The 16,653-nt window shown below is 36.7% G+C and overlaps 1 pseudogene; it reads right to left on the bottom strand.

The window, feature by feature from the left end:
• Positions 1 to 12,407, bottom strand: part of LOC102169867 — a 63,485-nt pseudogene extending 51,078 nt beyond the window's left edge.

The following is a 16,653-nucleotide window of genomic DNA, read 5'->3' as shown; positions in this document are numbered from 1 at the left end:
TTTTGTTCTAGTGTAATTTTTAAATTGTCACAATAAAAGAAAATCTTTGCTAGAATATAATCTCTATGTTAACAGATATCTTAGTTGCTTTGTTCATGGAAATATACCAAGTATAATGAGCATGACATTGCATATGCTTAATAAATTTTTGTAAATGACAAAGTGAATTAAGGCACTATTTAGGAGAAAAGTTTGCTGAATGCCTAGCACTTTGTATATTGGAATTAATTGGCAAAATGACCAGGAGCAGCTATTATCCAGGTGACAATTTTTATTGAAGTATGATTGATTTACAATATTGTATTATTTTCAGATGTACAGCAGAGTGATTCAAAATTTTTACTGTTTACACTCCACTAAAAGTTATTGTAAGATAATGGCTATAATTCCCTGTGCTATACAATATATCCTTGTTGCTTATTTATTTTAAACAGTAATTAGTATCACTTAATCAAATAGCCTAGTTTGCAAACCTCTCTCCTCTCCCCTTTAGTAACTACTAATTTATTTTCTATATCTGTGATTCTGTTTATGTTTTGAATATATATCCACTTGTGTCATTTTTTAGATTCCACATGCAAGTTTTAACATACAGTATTTGTCTTTCTCTGTCTGCTTATTCATTAAGCATAATATTCTCTAGGTCCATCCACAAATGGCAGAATTTCCTAGTCTGAGTAATATTCCATTGTACATGTATACAACAACATCTTTATCCATTTGTCTGTTAATGGGAATTTGGGTTGCTTCCATATCTTAGCTATTGTAAATAATTCTACTATGAACATTGGTACATGTATCTGTTCAAATCAGTGTTTTTATTTTTTCTGGATATATACCCATGGGTGGAGTTCCCGGATTATATGGTAGTTCCGTTTTTAGTTGTTTGAGGAACCTCCTGTTTTTCATAGTCACTCTACAAATTAAGACTCCTGCAAATAGCCATTCTGAAGACAGTTGTGGAGAAATATTCCATTGTTATTTTAATTTTCATTCTCTAATAATAGTGATGTTGAGCATCTTTTTATGTGCTTGTTAACCATCTGCATGTCTTCTCTGGAAAAATGTCTGTTTAAATCTTCTGTCCATTTTTTGTTTGGGTTTTTAAAAAAATATTGAATTGTATGTGCTACTTATATATTTTGATATTATCCCTCTTTAGACATATCATTTGCAAATATTTTCTCCTATTTCATAAGTTGTCTTTTCATTTTATAGATGGTTTCCTTTGCTGTGTTAAAGCTTTTAAGTTTAATTACGTCCAAATTGTTTATTTTTGCTTTAATTTCATTTGCCTTGAGAGAGATATCTATGAATATATCACTACAATTTTTGTGAATGTTCTGCCCTTGTTCTCTCTTAGGAGTTTTTTTAGTTTCAGGTCTTTCATAGGTATTTGAGTCACTTTGAGTTTATTTTTGAATATTGCTTGAGGTAATGTTCTAATCTCACTTTACATAAACTTGTCCAGTTTTCCCAGCACCCCTTGCTGAAGAGACTATCCTTTCTCCACTGAATATTCTTGCCTCCTTTGTCATATATTAATTAACCATAGGTGCGGTTTTTGGTCTCTCTATTCTGTTTCATTGGACCAATGTCTGTTTTTGCACCAGTACTATGCTAATTTATTATGGTAGCTCTGTAGCATAGTTTGAATCTGGGAGTATTCTACCTCTAGCTTTGTTCTTCTTTCTCAACATTACTTTGGAAATTCAGGAGCTTTTGTTGTTTCATGTGAATTTTAAGATTATTTTTTCTAGTTCTGTTAAAAAATATAAGGAGTATTTTGGTGGGGATTGCATTTAATCTGTAATTTGGGTAGTATGACCATTTTAACAATACTAATTCTGCTAATCTAAGTGCATATGGTATATTTCCCTTTTAGTGAATCATTATCAATTTCCTTCATTAGAGTCTTATAGTTTCCAGAGTATGGGTCTTTCATATCCTTGGTTAAGTTTATTCATAAGTATTTTTTATGTGATTTTAAGTGGGACTGTTTTTTAACTTCCCTTTATGTTAATTCCTTATTGGAGTATAGGAATGCAAAATTTCTGATCTTGTATCCTGCAACCTTGCTGAATTAATATATTCTAATAGTTTTTATCTGGAGACCTTAGAATATATAGAGTACTGTGTCATCTACAAGTAGTGACAGTTTTAACACTTTCCCTCCAATGAGGGATCCCCTGGTAGCTGAGCTGGTAAAGAATTTGCCTGCAATGCAGGAGATTCGGTTCAGTTCCTGGGTTGGGAAGATCCCCTGGAGAAGGGAATGGCTACCCAAACTAGTATTCTGGCCTGGAAAATTCCATGGACTGTATAGTCCAAGGGATTGCAAAGTGTCAGACACAACTGAGTGACTTTCATTTTCACTCTAATTAGGATCCATTATATTTATTTTTCTTGTTTTATTATTGTGTCTTAGACTTCCAATACTATGTTAAATAGAAGCAGCAAAAGTTGATGTCCTTATTTCTGAATTTAGCAGGGAGGCTTTTGCTTTTCACCATTGAGTATTATGTTGGCTGTGGGTATGTCATAAGTGACCATTGCATTGAGATATATTTGCTCTGTACCCATGGTGGTTAGAGTTATTATCATGAATGGATTTTGAATTTTGTCAAATGCTTTTCTTTCATCTATTAAAATGATCATGTGATTTTTATCTTTTTTAAAAAATGTGTATCACATTGATTGATTTGTGTATATTGAACAATCCTTGTGACACTGGCATAAATCAAACTTGATCATGATGTATGATTCTTTATATGTATTGCTGGATTTGGTTTGCTTATATTTTGTTGAAGATTTTTGCATCTATACTCATCAAAGATAGTAGTCTATAATTTTCTTTTCTTGCTTTTTCTTTGTCCATTTTTGATATCAGGAAAATGGGGCTTAGTCAAATGAATGTGAGTGTGCTCCCTACTCTTCAACTTTTTGGAATAGTTTAAGGAAGATTTAGAGAGGGCAATGGCAACCCACTCCAGTACTCTTGCCTGGAAAAATCCCATGGACGGAGGAGCCTGGTAGGCTGCAGTCCATGGGGTCATGAAGAGTCAGACACAACTGAGCGACTTCACTTTTACTTTTCACTTTCATGCATTGGAGAAGGAAATGGCAACCCACTTCAGTGTGTTTGCCTGGAGAATCCCAGGGACAGCAGAGCCTGGTGGGTTGCTCTCTATGGGGTCACACAGAGTCTGACATGACTGACGTGACTTAGCAGCAGCAAGGAAGATTGGTATTAATTTCTTTTATGTTTGATGGAATTACTCTGTGAAAACATCTAGTTCTGCACATGGCTTGGTGGGGGCTTTTTAATTCCAAATTCAATTTCGCTACTAGTTATCAAGTCTGTTCAGATTGTCTGTTTCTTCCTCATTCAGTTCGTAAGATTGTGTATATCTAGAAATTTGGCCATTGCTTTTAAGTTGTCTACTTTTTTTAGTATATAACTGTTCACAGGATTCTTTTATGGTCTTTTTGTATATCTGGCATTGGTTATTACTTCTGTGCTTTTATTACTTATTTTGTTTATTTGGTTCCTCTTTCTTTGCTGCTGCTGCTGCTGCTAAGTCGCTTCAGTCGTGTATGACTCTGTGCAACCCCATAGACGGCAGCCCACCAGACTCCCCTGTCCCTGGGATTCTCCAGGCAAGAACAATGGAATGGGTTGCCATTTCCTTCTCCAGTGCATGAAAGTGAAAAGTGAAAGTGAAGTCACTGAGTCGTGTCCAACTCTCAGCAACCCCATGGACTGCAGCCTACCAGACTCCTCCGTCCACGGGATTTTCCAGGCTAGTTCAGTTCAATTCAGTCACTCAGTCATGTCTGACTCTTTGTAACCCCATGGACCGCAGCACACCAGGCCTCCCTGTCCATCACAAACTCCTAGAGTTTACTCAAACTCATGTCCATTCAGTTGATGATGCCATCCAACCATCCCATCCTCGGTCGTCCCCTTCTCCTTTTGCCTTCAGTCTTTCCCAGCATCAGGGTCTTTTCAAATGAGTCAGCTCTTCACATCAGGTGGCCAAAGTATTAGAGTTTCAGCTTCAACATCAGACCTTTCAGTGAACACCCAGGACTGATTTCCTTTAGGATGGACTGTTTGGATCTCCTTGCAGTCCAAGGGACTCTCAAGAGTCTTCTCCAACACCACAGTTCAAAACCAACAATTCTTTGGTGCTCAGCTTTCTTTATAGTCCAACTTTCACATTCATACATGACTACTGGAAAAACCATAGCCTTGACTAGATGGACCTTTGTTGGCAAAATAATGCCTATGCTTTTCAATATGCTGTCTAGGTTGGTCATAACTTTCCTTCCAAGGAGTAAGCATCTTTTTATTTCATGGCTGCAGTCACCATCTGAAGTGATTTTGGAGACCCCCTCAAATAAAGTCTACCACTGTTTCTACTGTTTCTCCATCTATTTGCCATGAAGTGATGGGACCGGATGCCATGTTCTTTGTTTTCTGAACGTTGATCTTAAGCCAACTTTTTCACTCTCCTCATTCACTTCCATCAAGAGCCTCTTTAGTTCTTCGCTTTCTGCCATAAGGGTGGTGTCATCTGCATATCTGAGGTTATTGATATTTTTCCTAGCAATCTTGATTCCATCTTGTGCTTCATCCAGTCCAGTGTTTCTCATGATGTACTCTGCATATAAGTTAAATAAGCATGGTGACAATATACAGCTTTGATGTACTCCTTTTCCTATTTGGAACCAGTCAGTTGTTCCATGTCCAGTTCTGTTGCTTCTTGACCTACTTACAGATTTCTCAAGAGTCAGATTAGGTGATCTGTTATTCCCATCTCTTTCAGAATTTTCCAGTTTATTGTGATGTGTACACAAATTTCTTTGCTAAAAGATTATCAATTTTATTTATATTTTCAAAAACTTGACTTTTGGTTCCATAGATATTTTCTATTGTCTTTTATCTCCATTTTATTTTCTTTCTAATCTGTATTATTTCCTTTCTTCTGCTGGCATCAGGCTTTGTTTGTTCTTATTTTTTATAAGTACATTATATGGTAAGTTAAGTTGTTTATTTGAGTTTTTCTGTTGTTCCTTGCCGAATTCATGTGTAACTATGAAATTCCCTTTAGAATTACTTTTGCTATATCCATAGATTTTGGAAAGTTGTGTTTCCATTTTGATTTATCTTGGGGTATTTTCAGATTTCTTCTTTGATTTATTTTTGATCCTGTGTTTTAGTAGCATGTTGTTTAATTTCTACTTGGTTATGCTTTACCCAGGTTCTTTTTTTTTTTTTTTTTTTTTGCTATAAGTAATTCTAGTTTTTCAACCTTGTGGTCAGAAAGAAATGATTGATATAATTTCTATCCTCCTTTTTGTTGTTGAGGCTTGTTTGTAACCTAGCATGTGGTCTATCCTGGAGAATGTTACATGTGCACGTCAAAAGAAAATGTATTCTGCTGTTTTTGAAAGTAATGTTTTGTAACTATCAATTAAATGCAACTTGTCTATTGTGTTATTTAAGACCACTGTTGCTGTATTGATTTTCTCTCTGGATACCATATCCATTGCTATCAGTGTTGTGTTAAAGTTGCCTACTGTTATTGTGTTATTTTCAATTTCTCCCTTTATGCCTATTCATATTTGCTTTATATGTTTAGGTGATCCTGTGTTGGGTGTGCATTTATTAATGAGCATAATATCCTCTTCTATTCTGCTGTTTTTGAAAGTAATGTTTTGTAACTATCAATTAAATGCAACTTGTCTATTGTGTTATTTAAGACCACTGTTGCTTTATTGATTTTCTCTCTGGATACCATATCCATTGCTATCAGTGTTGTGTTAAAGTTGCCTACTGTTATTGTGTTATTTTCAATTTCTCCCTTTATGCCTATTCATATTTGCTTTATATGTTTAGGTGATCCTGTGTTGGGTGTGCATTTATTAATGAGCATAATATCCTCTTCTTGTATTAATTCCTTTATCATTATAGAATGCTCCTTTTTTGTCTTTTGTTCTAGCCTTTTTTTTTTTTAAGTCTTTTATATCTGATATAACTGTCCCCTAGCTAATCTTTTCTGGTTCCATGAAATATATTTTTCATCCTCTCACTTCCAATCTTTTTGTGTCTTTAGCAATGAAGTGAGTCTATTTGAAGAGTCTTATTTGTTTGCTTGTTTTTATTCATCAGGCATCCTGTGTCTTTTAAACAGAGTACTTAATCAATTACATTTAAAATAACTATTGCTTAGTATGTACTTATTGCCATTTTATTACTTGTTTCCCAGTTATTTTTTATGTTCTCCCTCTTTTCAGTACTTCTTCCCTTTGTGTTTTGATAATTTTCTTTCTAGTATGGTTGGGTTCCTTTTGTTGTTGTTGTGTCTCTATAATAAGTTTTTTATTTGTGGTTACCATGAAGTTTCACATATGGTGACCCATTATTATATCTCCATGATTTAAGCTTGTAGTCATTATAACTCATTATTGACCAGAGGATTTTGCAGAAACTAATGTCTGCAGCTGGCAATTTTTATTTTGGCTGGCCAAAAAATTATATCTACCCTTTCACTAATACTTTGTGGATTATTACCTTCAATAGTTAAACCTGACACACTTGTAAAGTTCTAATTTTATGAAATGTTGTCTTCAGTCCTCTCTTCTGTTGAAGCTAAGGTGCATTCTCCAGCACTGAGTTTCATTTTCACTTTCTATAGCAGAATCAATAACTAAGGGGTTTTTGTTGTTGTTGTTGTTTTTCTGTCTTTTTGCTGGTCTAGTATTCACATCATCTGGATCAGAACTATATTCTGAGGGACTATCATCTGCAAACTGAAAGGAGGGATTCCCACTTACCCTACCCACCTGGGGAATGTTCAAAGCTGGGATTTACTGAGCACCTACTATGCATCAGATACAGCGTTCATATCATTTCTATGTGAATTTTCACCTGCTCTTCACACAGCTGTTTCAAATAGGATAGTTCTTTCTTAATCTCCAAGTTGGAGTTGCCAACACTGTATGAGTTGCATTTATACTAAGTATATACTATACACTTATTCTGAGATGATTGCATGTTGTTTATCTGAAATCCAAGTTTAACTGGGCATTCTGTACTCAATCTGGTAACCTTACAGCAAGTATAGCACCCACTGCTCATCTCAGTCAACACTGAAGACATTTTTATTTCCAGTGACTCATCTTTTCCATAAGAGTTATTGCCCATTTGTATCAAGATGTGTGGCTATGTGTGTATGTGAGTGTGCATGTAGAGAGAACAAGAAGAATAAGGTATAATATCTCGGAATGTTTTATGTACCAGTCATGCTGCATAAGAGTATCAGAAACACTTTCATTTCATAGAAATAACTTCATTTTTTCCAAATGATTGTGTAGTTTCTACTTCCAACATCTTTGTGTATCAAAAATATCACCAAAATTTCTAGAAAAAAGGTAACTTCCTCTATTAGTTCTGCTCACATTGTAAACTAAGGCAATGTAACCAACAGAGCAACTCAGCAACATTCAAGGCGGCTGTATTATTTGTTGCTGGAGTCACAACAGAGTAATGATTATGTGCAAAACACGAGGCAATAAATAAATGAAGCAAATTGTCCCTATCTTGGGAACGGACATTTGACCTCAAGGAGCTTACCATCTAACAAAGCTTCTCTATGAAAAGAGCTGTAGGACCCCAGACCATCTCAAAGATGGAGAGAGGCCCAGGTCACTTCACTTATTTAAGAAACTTGTTAAAAATGAAGAAATCCCAAAATAGAGTTTCAAACATTATAATGCAACTTAGTGTTTACATTTAAATTTTTAATGCTGAAAATTATCACTCAAAATTGTTGTGCTATTCTCAACTTAAAAATGTGGAATTTATTTTTAAAACATTAATTTATATTTCATTATAGTGGCTGTGATCCTACAATTTAACAGACACTCATCTAACGTAGTCTCTGAAACTTTTTCAACTTGAAGCCTGTGAACATGAGAAATATATTTCTATTCTTTCCAAGCACTTTAGTAAGTCTCATATTCTCTTGGGGTGTGAGGAGATATGATCTGGATCATCAGGGAATTAGAACAAAATGATTGGGGAGTTCATATTGGAGGGGTATAGCTTGAAGGTAAGTTTGTTCATCCCTGCACCCCACCTTGCTAATGCTGATGGCTTCCAATTCACTATCCTGAAATATCATCCTATCAGCTTTGGTGTTAAAGCAATTCCCACAATCATCCTTAAAAAATAACTGGATAATAACCATTTATTTTTATAACAATCACATATTTTTTGTGTTTGGGCAGCTTGATAGATAACTATTGATCATTCTTTTACTTTTGTTATCAAGCCACTACTATGTCCCAAGGTGCAATGGTATGCTCTTTCTTCATGGAATCCCACTCAATCTTAAAAACTCCATGAGGCTGGTTAATTAATGTATCTTATGATATCAAGAGTTACATGTTTATTCCTTGTAAAAGAGTTAGTCTTTTTGCTTTTGTATGATTAAACATATTTAGGCAAAAGATGGAAACTCTTTACTTTCATCATTGAAAGCTTGGTTGAACTAAACTGCTGATTTGTAGTCACTAGATGTGCTCTCAAGAAGGAAATTGAATTCTGGTTGTTCTTTGTTTTGTCTGATTTTTGTAAGTTTGGAGAAACCAGTTAACTCTGTACTTAATAAGAGAGTTCACCATCAGTGATGAATCAATCCTCAGGGCCTACAAAGGTCTCATGTGTACACAGTGCTTACCTAAGGCCCTGGTAGAATCTGGTGTTCTTTATTAAACAGAAAGTATAAATGCAGAGTCATATTTTAGCCATTTTAGGCTATAGTATCCTGAGTTTTATTAGAGGTATTTTAAATGGTTTCCTCAGTTTACGGGAAACAGAGATAGCAAAATCCTTTATTACTAGATGTTTAGAAATATTCCCTTGTGCGAGGAGTTACAAATTGGAGGCATACTAGCCCAGTCTCACCAATAGACATATTTTGCTGTTATTGTTTGGCATGCAGAGTGACTGTAAAGAATTACTTTGCAGGATGTAAACATCAGGAGATTTCAAACAAACGCACACACATATATGGGTGAAATGGATGGATGAACAGATTTGGAATTCAAGTTCTCATGATTACCTTCAGTTCAGTTCAGTTCAGTTCAGTTGCTCAGTCATGTCTGACTCTTTGCAGCCCCATGAATTGCAGCACATCAGGCCTTCCTGTCCATCACCAACTCCCGGAGCTCACTCAGACTCACGTCCATCGAGTCAGTGATGCCATCCAGCCATCTCATCCTCAGTCGTCCCCTTCTCCTCCTCCCCCCAATCCTTCCCATAAACAGAGTCTTTTCCAATGAGTCAACTCTTCGCGTGAGGTGGCCAAAGTATTGGAGTTTCAGCTTTAGCATCAGTCCTTTCAATGAACATCTAGGACTGATCTCCTTTACAATGGACTGGTTGGATCTCCTTGCAGTCCAAGGGACTCTCAAGAGTCTTCTCCAACACCACAGTTCAGAAGCATCAGTTCTTTGGTGCTCAGCTTTCTTCACAGTCCAACTTTCACATCCATACATGACCACTGGAAAACCATAGCCTTAACTAGACGGACATTTGTTGGCAAAGTAATGTCTCTGCTTTTCAATATGCTGTCTAGGTTGGTCATAACTTTCTTTCCAAGGAGTAAGCGTCTTTTAATTTCATGGCTGCAGTCACCATCTGCAGTGATTTTGGAGCCCCCCAAAATAAAGTCTGACACTGTTTCCACTGTTTCCCCATCTATTTCCCATGAAGTGATGGGACCAGATGCCATGATCTTCGTTTTCTGAATGCTGAGCTTTAAGCCAACTTTTCCACTCTCCTCTTTCACTTTCATCAAGAGGCTTTTTAGTTCTTCTTCACTTTCTGTCACTGTTTGTCAATGTGGAATATGCATTCTAACTTAGCAGCAACTGGTCAGAACTCAAGGGTGGGTTCTATTCAACTTGGGTAGATAATCTCCTTTCACTGGGGTCCTCACCTACTTCTTGTGTCTTGGCACTGAGGCCAAGTGTCAGCTGCCATATATCATGCTGATAGGATGCTTTATTATTTTTTTGTCCTCCAATATACCCAGCTTCTTGCACATATAATATTTATTAAATACTTACCGCACGCCAACTATGGATGATGAACCTTCTCTCCATGAAGTTCTCAATCCTGTGGGAGAGATAAATACATAAATAATTGATTCAGTTACAGTGAAGGATATATACTTCCATTAAAGCTTATTTAGATATTACACTTTTTCCTGGATGTTGAGGCAAAATTAGAGGTCTTCACAGAGCAGGTGATATTTAAATAAGATTTTCCAGAAGATAGCAAATTAAGAAGTTGAGATAAAACATTCTGGGTATACAAAAAATCAGAGAGACATGAAAATACATTTGAGACCTAGCAGTCTGTTGGACTTTTGTGTAAGGGGCTGAAAGGAATATTGAGCAACAAGGTAATGTGGTTAAACTTTGAATGTGGTCCTCAATGATTTTTGAATTGCTATTAGCAACTACCAGGGAAAATATTATTGTTGATAATTGAAATCCTGCATGCTTCAATATGTATGCACTTTTTTCCTCCTCTTATAGTTTCCAAGACTTTTTTCCATTAAACATCTTTTTGTACTTAAAAGCATTATTTTAGACAAAACATTTTTCTTCAAGATAAATTGCACTAATTTTATTTAATATTTTCTTTTAAGACCTATTTTATATTTCTTAAATATCTTTCGTTCCTCAACTGTTCTGTATACTTGTAAGATTGATTGGTCTTATTCTATAGTATGATATTACTCAGATTACGGAGTCAATAGTCCTTAGTCCCTTTGATCTTGAACAAATTTGCCTCTCTTTCCTCGCTTTAGAATGCGCTTAATAAAATCATCCCTACAGAATTGGAAGCATTAAATGTGATAAATGAAAATCATTTGGCACAGTGCCAAGAAAAGTGTCATTGAAAAGTAATAGTCTGATTGTTGTTATTAGTTACTGCTTGTTGTTACAGAACTTTTAGGGCAGAGATACATCAAAACTTTAGTAGTACCTGAGACCCTAAGATGACTGTAACAGCCATTTAACTTGAGAGCATTTTTCAGCTTCTAAATTGCCTAGCATTTTTAACCCCAATTACTAGCTCTTTTTTAAAATCACCTCTTAGATTTGATATTTTCTTAGTATTATCTCAAAATACCTCCATCAGATTTATTGTCCATGTATTTCCTTTTCTTTTAAAAAATATTAGGGCATTCAGGATATTTAAAGAATTTAAATCAATTAGCAAGAGAGACAATCCAATAGAAAATTGGGTAAAAAAAAAAATCTCAGACAGGTAACTCACCAAGAGTGCAATTCAAATTGTTGATGAGAATATGAAGATGTGATCAACTTTGTTAGTCATCAGAGAAGTATAAATTAAAGCAATAGTGTGATTCTTGACCATCAACATACTAAATTGAACAGACAAAAATAGCAATACAATTATAAGTATCAATGAAGACATGAAGCATCCAATTTTTATAAATTTCTGGTAGGACTGTAAATTGGTGTAATAATTCTAGAAAACTATTCAGCAGTATGCATACATGCATGCTAAATTGCTTCAGTCATGTCTGACTCTTTGTGACGCTATGGACTCTAGCCCACCAGGCTCTTCTGCCCATTGGAATCTCCAGGCAAGAGTACTGGAGTGGATTGCCATTCCCTTCTCCACAGGATCTTCCTGCCCAAGGGATCAAACCTGCATCTCTTATGTCTCTTTCACTGAGAGGTTCATTATTACTAGCACCACCTAGGAAGCCCTTTCAGCAGTATACACTAATGCTAAGTATGCACATAACATAGGACCAGCCATTCTACTTCTCTGTAAATATCCAACAGAAATGTGTCCGTGTTTTCACCAAAAGACATAGGTACATTCTAACAGCAGTGTGTTTACAACACCGTAGACTGTACGCTTACCTGTCTATCAATGTACAATATAAATACAACAACAATGTATAAATAGATTTTGGTACAAGTACCTAGTGAAATAACAGGTTACTTCATAACACTGAGTAAACAGCATTGAATATACGCAAGCTGTAGAGGGCATAGATAGAGCAGGACTTTCAAAATGAGGAAGGAAAAGAAGATGGATGGACCCCTTCCTAACAAAACAACAATTTTATTGATAAATTAAAAAAAATCATTTGTCAGTAAAATGCACTAAGGGAAGACAGCAAATGAAAAATAAGGCCTACACATAAAAATCTATAAAATCTCATACCATTCTTTGGCATTTGAACCATGTCTTTATGCTCCCCAGGTAGTGTTTTGGAATTTCCACCCCCAGGTGCTCTATTCAAGTCAAGCCAAGAAGACCTGAGCTCATTCTTCTCCATGTCCCACTTTGAGGTTATATGTTCACCCTGGGAGTGGAAGGAAGACTATCACTGTTTCTGATCCCTACCCAGTGCTGTGTCGCAGAAGATTTATTTCCAGAAGTCATGGCACAAGTGATCAGCTCTGCTTTTCCCAACTCAACTGCCACTTGTAAGACAGAAGCTCAATCACAGCACATCCCATCAAGAATAATGGGCTCTGATTGGCCTATGCCAGCTGAAACTCCTATACTTTGGCCACCTCATGTGAAGAGTTGACTCATTGGGAAAGACTCTGATGCTGGGAGGGATTGGGGGCAGGAGGAGAAGGGGATGAAAGAGGATGAGATGGCTGGATGGACATTAGTTTGGGTGAACTCCAGGAGTTGGTGATGGACAGGGAGGCCTGGTATGCTGCAATTCATGGGGTTGCAAAGAGTCAGACATGACTGAGCAGCTGAACTAAACTGAACTGAAAGGCTCCATGATGTGGTCAGACACCCAGAGTCAGACATTCTGGAGGGTGAAGCCTGGGGAAGCACTGCTGTTAATAAAGCTAGTGGATGCAATGCAACTCCAGTAGAACTATTCAAAACTCTAAAGGACATTGCCACCAAAGTGTTGCATTCAATATGTCAGCAAATCTGGAAGACCCAGCAGTGGCCACAGAACTGGAAAAGGTCAATCCTCATCCCAGTTCCCAAGAAGAGTAGTACTAAAGAATATTCTAACCATTGGACAATTGCACTCATCTCCCATGCTAGTAAGGTCATGCTTAAAATCTTGCATGTGAGGCTTCGGCTTTATGAGACCAAGAACTTCCAGATGTCCACACTGGTGCATGGGGATGACCCAGAGAGATGTTATGGTGAGGGAGGTGGGAGGGGGGTTCATGTTTGGGAATGCATGTAAGAATTAAAGATTTTAAAATTTAAAAAATAAAAAACTAAAAAAAAAAAAAAAGAAAAGGAAGAGGAACCAGATATCAAATGGCCAACATTCACTGGATTGTAGAGAAAGCAAGGGAATTCCAGAAAAACATCTACCTCTGTTTCATCAAGTACGCTAAAGCCTTTGACTGTGTGGATAGGCAGGAGAAACATCAACAACCTCAAATATATGGATGATATCAATCTAATGGCAGAAAGCAAAGAGGAACTAAAGAGCCTCTTGATAAGGGTGAAGGAGGAGAGTGAAAGAGCCAGCTTAAAACTAAATATATATATATATATTTAGTTAAATATATATATATATTTATATATATATACATATATATATTTATATACATATAAAGCACACTAAGATCATGGCATCCAACCCCATTACTACATGGCAAATAGAAGGGGAAAAGGTGGAAGTAGTGGCAGATTTCCTCTTCTTGGACTCTAAAATAATTTCTGATGGTGACTGCAGCCAGGAAATCAGAAGACAATCACTTCTTGGCAGGAAAACTGTGACAACCTAGTGGGTGTGTTGAAAAGCAGAGACATTACTCTACCAACAAAAGTCAGTATAGTCAAGGCTATGGTATTCCCAGTGGTCACATACGGTTGTGAGACCTGGACCGTAAAGAAGGCAGAGTGCCAAAGAATTGATGCCTTCAAACTGTGGTGCTGGAGAAGACTTCTGAAAGTCCCTTGTACAGCAAGGAGATAAACAAGTCAATCTTACGGGAAATTAACCCTGAATACTCATTGGAAGGAGTGATGCTGAAGCTGAAGCTCTAGTATTTTGGTCATCTGATGCAAACAGCCAACTTATTGGAAAAGTTCCTGATGCTGGGAAAGATTGAGGGCAGAAGAAGAGGGCATCAGAGAATAAGATGGCTGGATGGCATTACGGATGCAATGAACATAAACCTGGGCAAACTCCAGGAGATAGTGAAGGACAGGGAGGCCTGGCATGCTGTAGTCCATGGGGTCGCAAAAAGGCAGACACAACTGGGCAACTGAACAACAACAAAGGTTCCATGATGGGGGCTAAAGCTGAGACGTCCAGGGGCTGTCATCAGGTGGCCAAAGTCTTGGAGCTTCGGCTATAGCATTAGCTATTCCAATGAATATTCAAGGTTGATTTCCTTCAGGATTGACTGGTTTGATCTCCTTGCTGTCCAAGAGACTCTCAATAGTCTCAATTCAAAAGTATCAATTCTTTGGCACTCAGCCTTCTTTATGATCCAAATTTCACATCAGTACCTGTGTTACACCTCCAGAGAAAGTAGGTGTCATCCCTGGAAAGCATGTCCTTAGTTTCAGCTTTGATGCAGGGGTACTGGGTTTCTTCCCAGAATAAAAGTCAGGCCATGAGGAATAAGATCTCTCCATTTCTACCATAGCGGGCTGACTTTGACCTGGAGTAGAGTGTTGAGAATTCCATGACTAAAGGTGGCATCAAAAAACACTGTAGTCTTGGCAGAAAGTAATTAAGAGGAGGATGTTGGCTCTGTGACAGAAGCAAAGCAGCAGAGCACCCAGACGTTTAACAGACAGTAGTACTGGGGAATATAGAGCAAAGAACTCTCGTAGGATCACAGACAACTTTAGGAGTCAGGATGGCTATCTGAGCTGCACACACAGGGCAGTGTGAAGAGCAGGAAGCAGCCAGAATTGAAAGCTACAAAGAGAATCCATCAGAAGCCTCACCCTCAGATGATGTTTAAGTCTCTGAGCAAACACTGAACAATAAGCTAGTCAGAATCATAGTCACCTCCTAAAACTCCAGGCTTAAAAGTAAAATCACATTCACCCCTGGGGGGTCTAGAAGACTGTGCTCATGTCACAGGCTGTACCCTCTGAAGAGAAGTCAGAGAGGGAGTCTTTAAACCACCAGTCCCCAACTGAACATGGGGAGAAAAAACAATGCAAACGTCACATACTATGACAGCAGCTTCCAAGTCACACAGATCTTCAGTGGTAAAGGGTGAAAATCTAACTGTTAAGGCAGCTGAGCTTGTTTGACTAGTAAGTGGTTTAAGCCAATCCAGGGGTAGCCCCTAGGTACTTAGACTAAAAGGAAGAAAGGAAAAATAATCTGAGCATGAGTACTGTAAAGAAATTGAAAAGATAATCCTCAGGATTGGAGATGGTATTTTCAAATGATATGTATTTCATAAGGGATTTGCATATCTTCTTACAACTCAATAATAAAAAGGCCAAAAAAAAAAAAATCCAATTCAAAAGTAGGCAGTGCATTTAGTCGACATTTCTTCAAAAAAAAAAAAAAAAAAAAAGATATACAGTTGGCAGAGAAGCACCTAAAAAGATGTTCAACATTATTAGTCATTAAGGAAATCCAAATCAAAACTATAATGAGATATTACTTTATATTCACTAGGATGACTATAATTTAAAAAATAAATATTTATAAAGATAAAAAAGAAATCAGAACTCTCATACTTTGCCAGTGGGTATGTAAAATGCTGCAGTCACTTTGTAAAATAATCTAGCAGTCCCTCAAGATAGTAAACATAAAATTGTCATATGAACTAGCAATTCTATCTCTAGTTATATACCCAAGAGAATTAGAAACTTACACCCACACAAAATCTTATATAAGAATGTACATAGTAGCATTATCCAGAACAACCAAAGTGTGAAAACACCACAGATGGTCACCAAATAATAACTGGGTGAAGCATGGAATTTCCACATAGTAGAATATTTGACAATAAAACAGGATGCCAAAGTAGCCAGTTACAAAGGACCATTTATTGTTGATTCCATCTATATGAATGTCCATAATAGGCAAATAACTTGTTTCTATAGACACATAAGGTGTATGGGTGATTGCCTAGAAGCAGAGAGTGGGTTTGGGAGTGACTGCTAACAGAGTTTCTTCTTGAAGGGACAAATATGTTCTAAAAGTGGGTTGTGGTGACAGTTACACAGTCCTGGAAACTTACTACAATCATTGAATTATATACTTTAAATCACTGAATTGTATAGTGTGTGAATTATACCTCAGGAGAGCTTTTTAAAATGTAAAATTAACCATGATTGTGTTGCTAAATCACAAAATAATGATGCTGGGGGAAAAATCCAGTCATATTAAAGATACATACAGAGTAATTCCTTTTACAAGCAAAAAGGGAAAAGATAAAGCTAGGGTATATTGTTAAAAGTCAAGATAGTGGTAGGCATAGGGTAGTGACAAAATGGAAGTAGGAAGGGTGATTTGGGAAGGCTAAAAATATTCTTCTTTAAAAACTCTAAATTCTGGTTACATAAGCCTACTCAATTTATGAAACTCCATCAAGAGACACATCTAT

The sequence above is a fragment of the Capra hircus genome, chromosome 7 (assembly GCF_001704415.2).
Source record: "Capra hircus breed San Clemente chromosome 7, ASM170441v1, whole genome shotgun sequence".
Lineage (NCBI taxonomy): Eukaryota > Metazoa > Chordata > Mammalia > Artiodactyla > Bovidae > Capra > Capra hircus.
The sequence above is the reverse complement of the archived record's forward strand: the minus strand, read 5'-3'. Positions and strand labels throughout refer to the sequence as shown.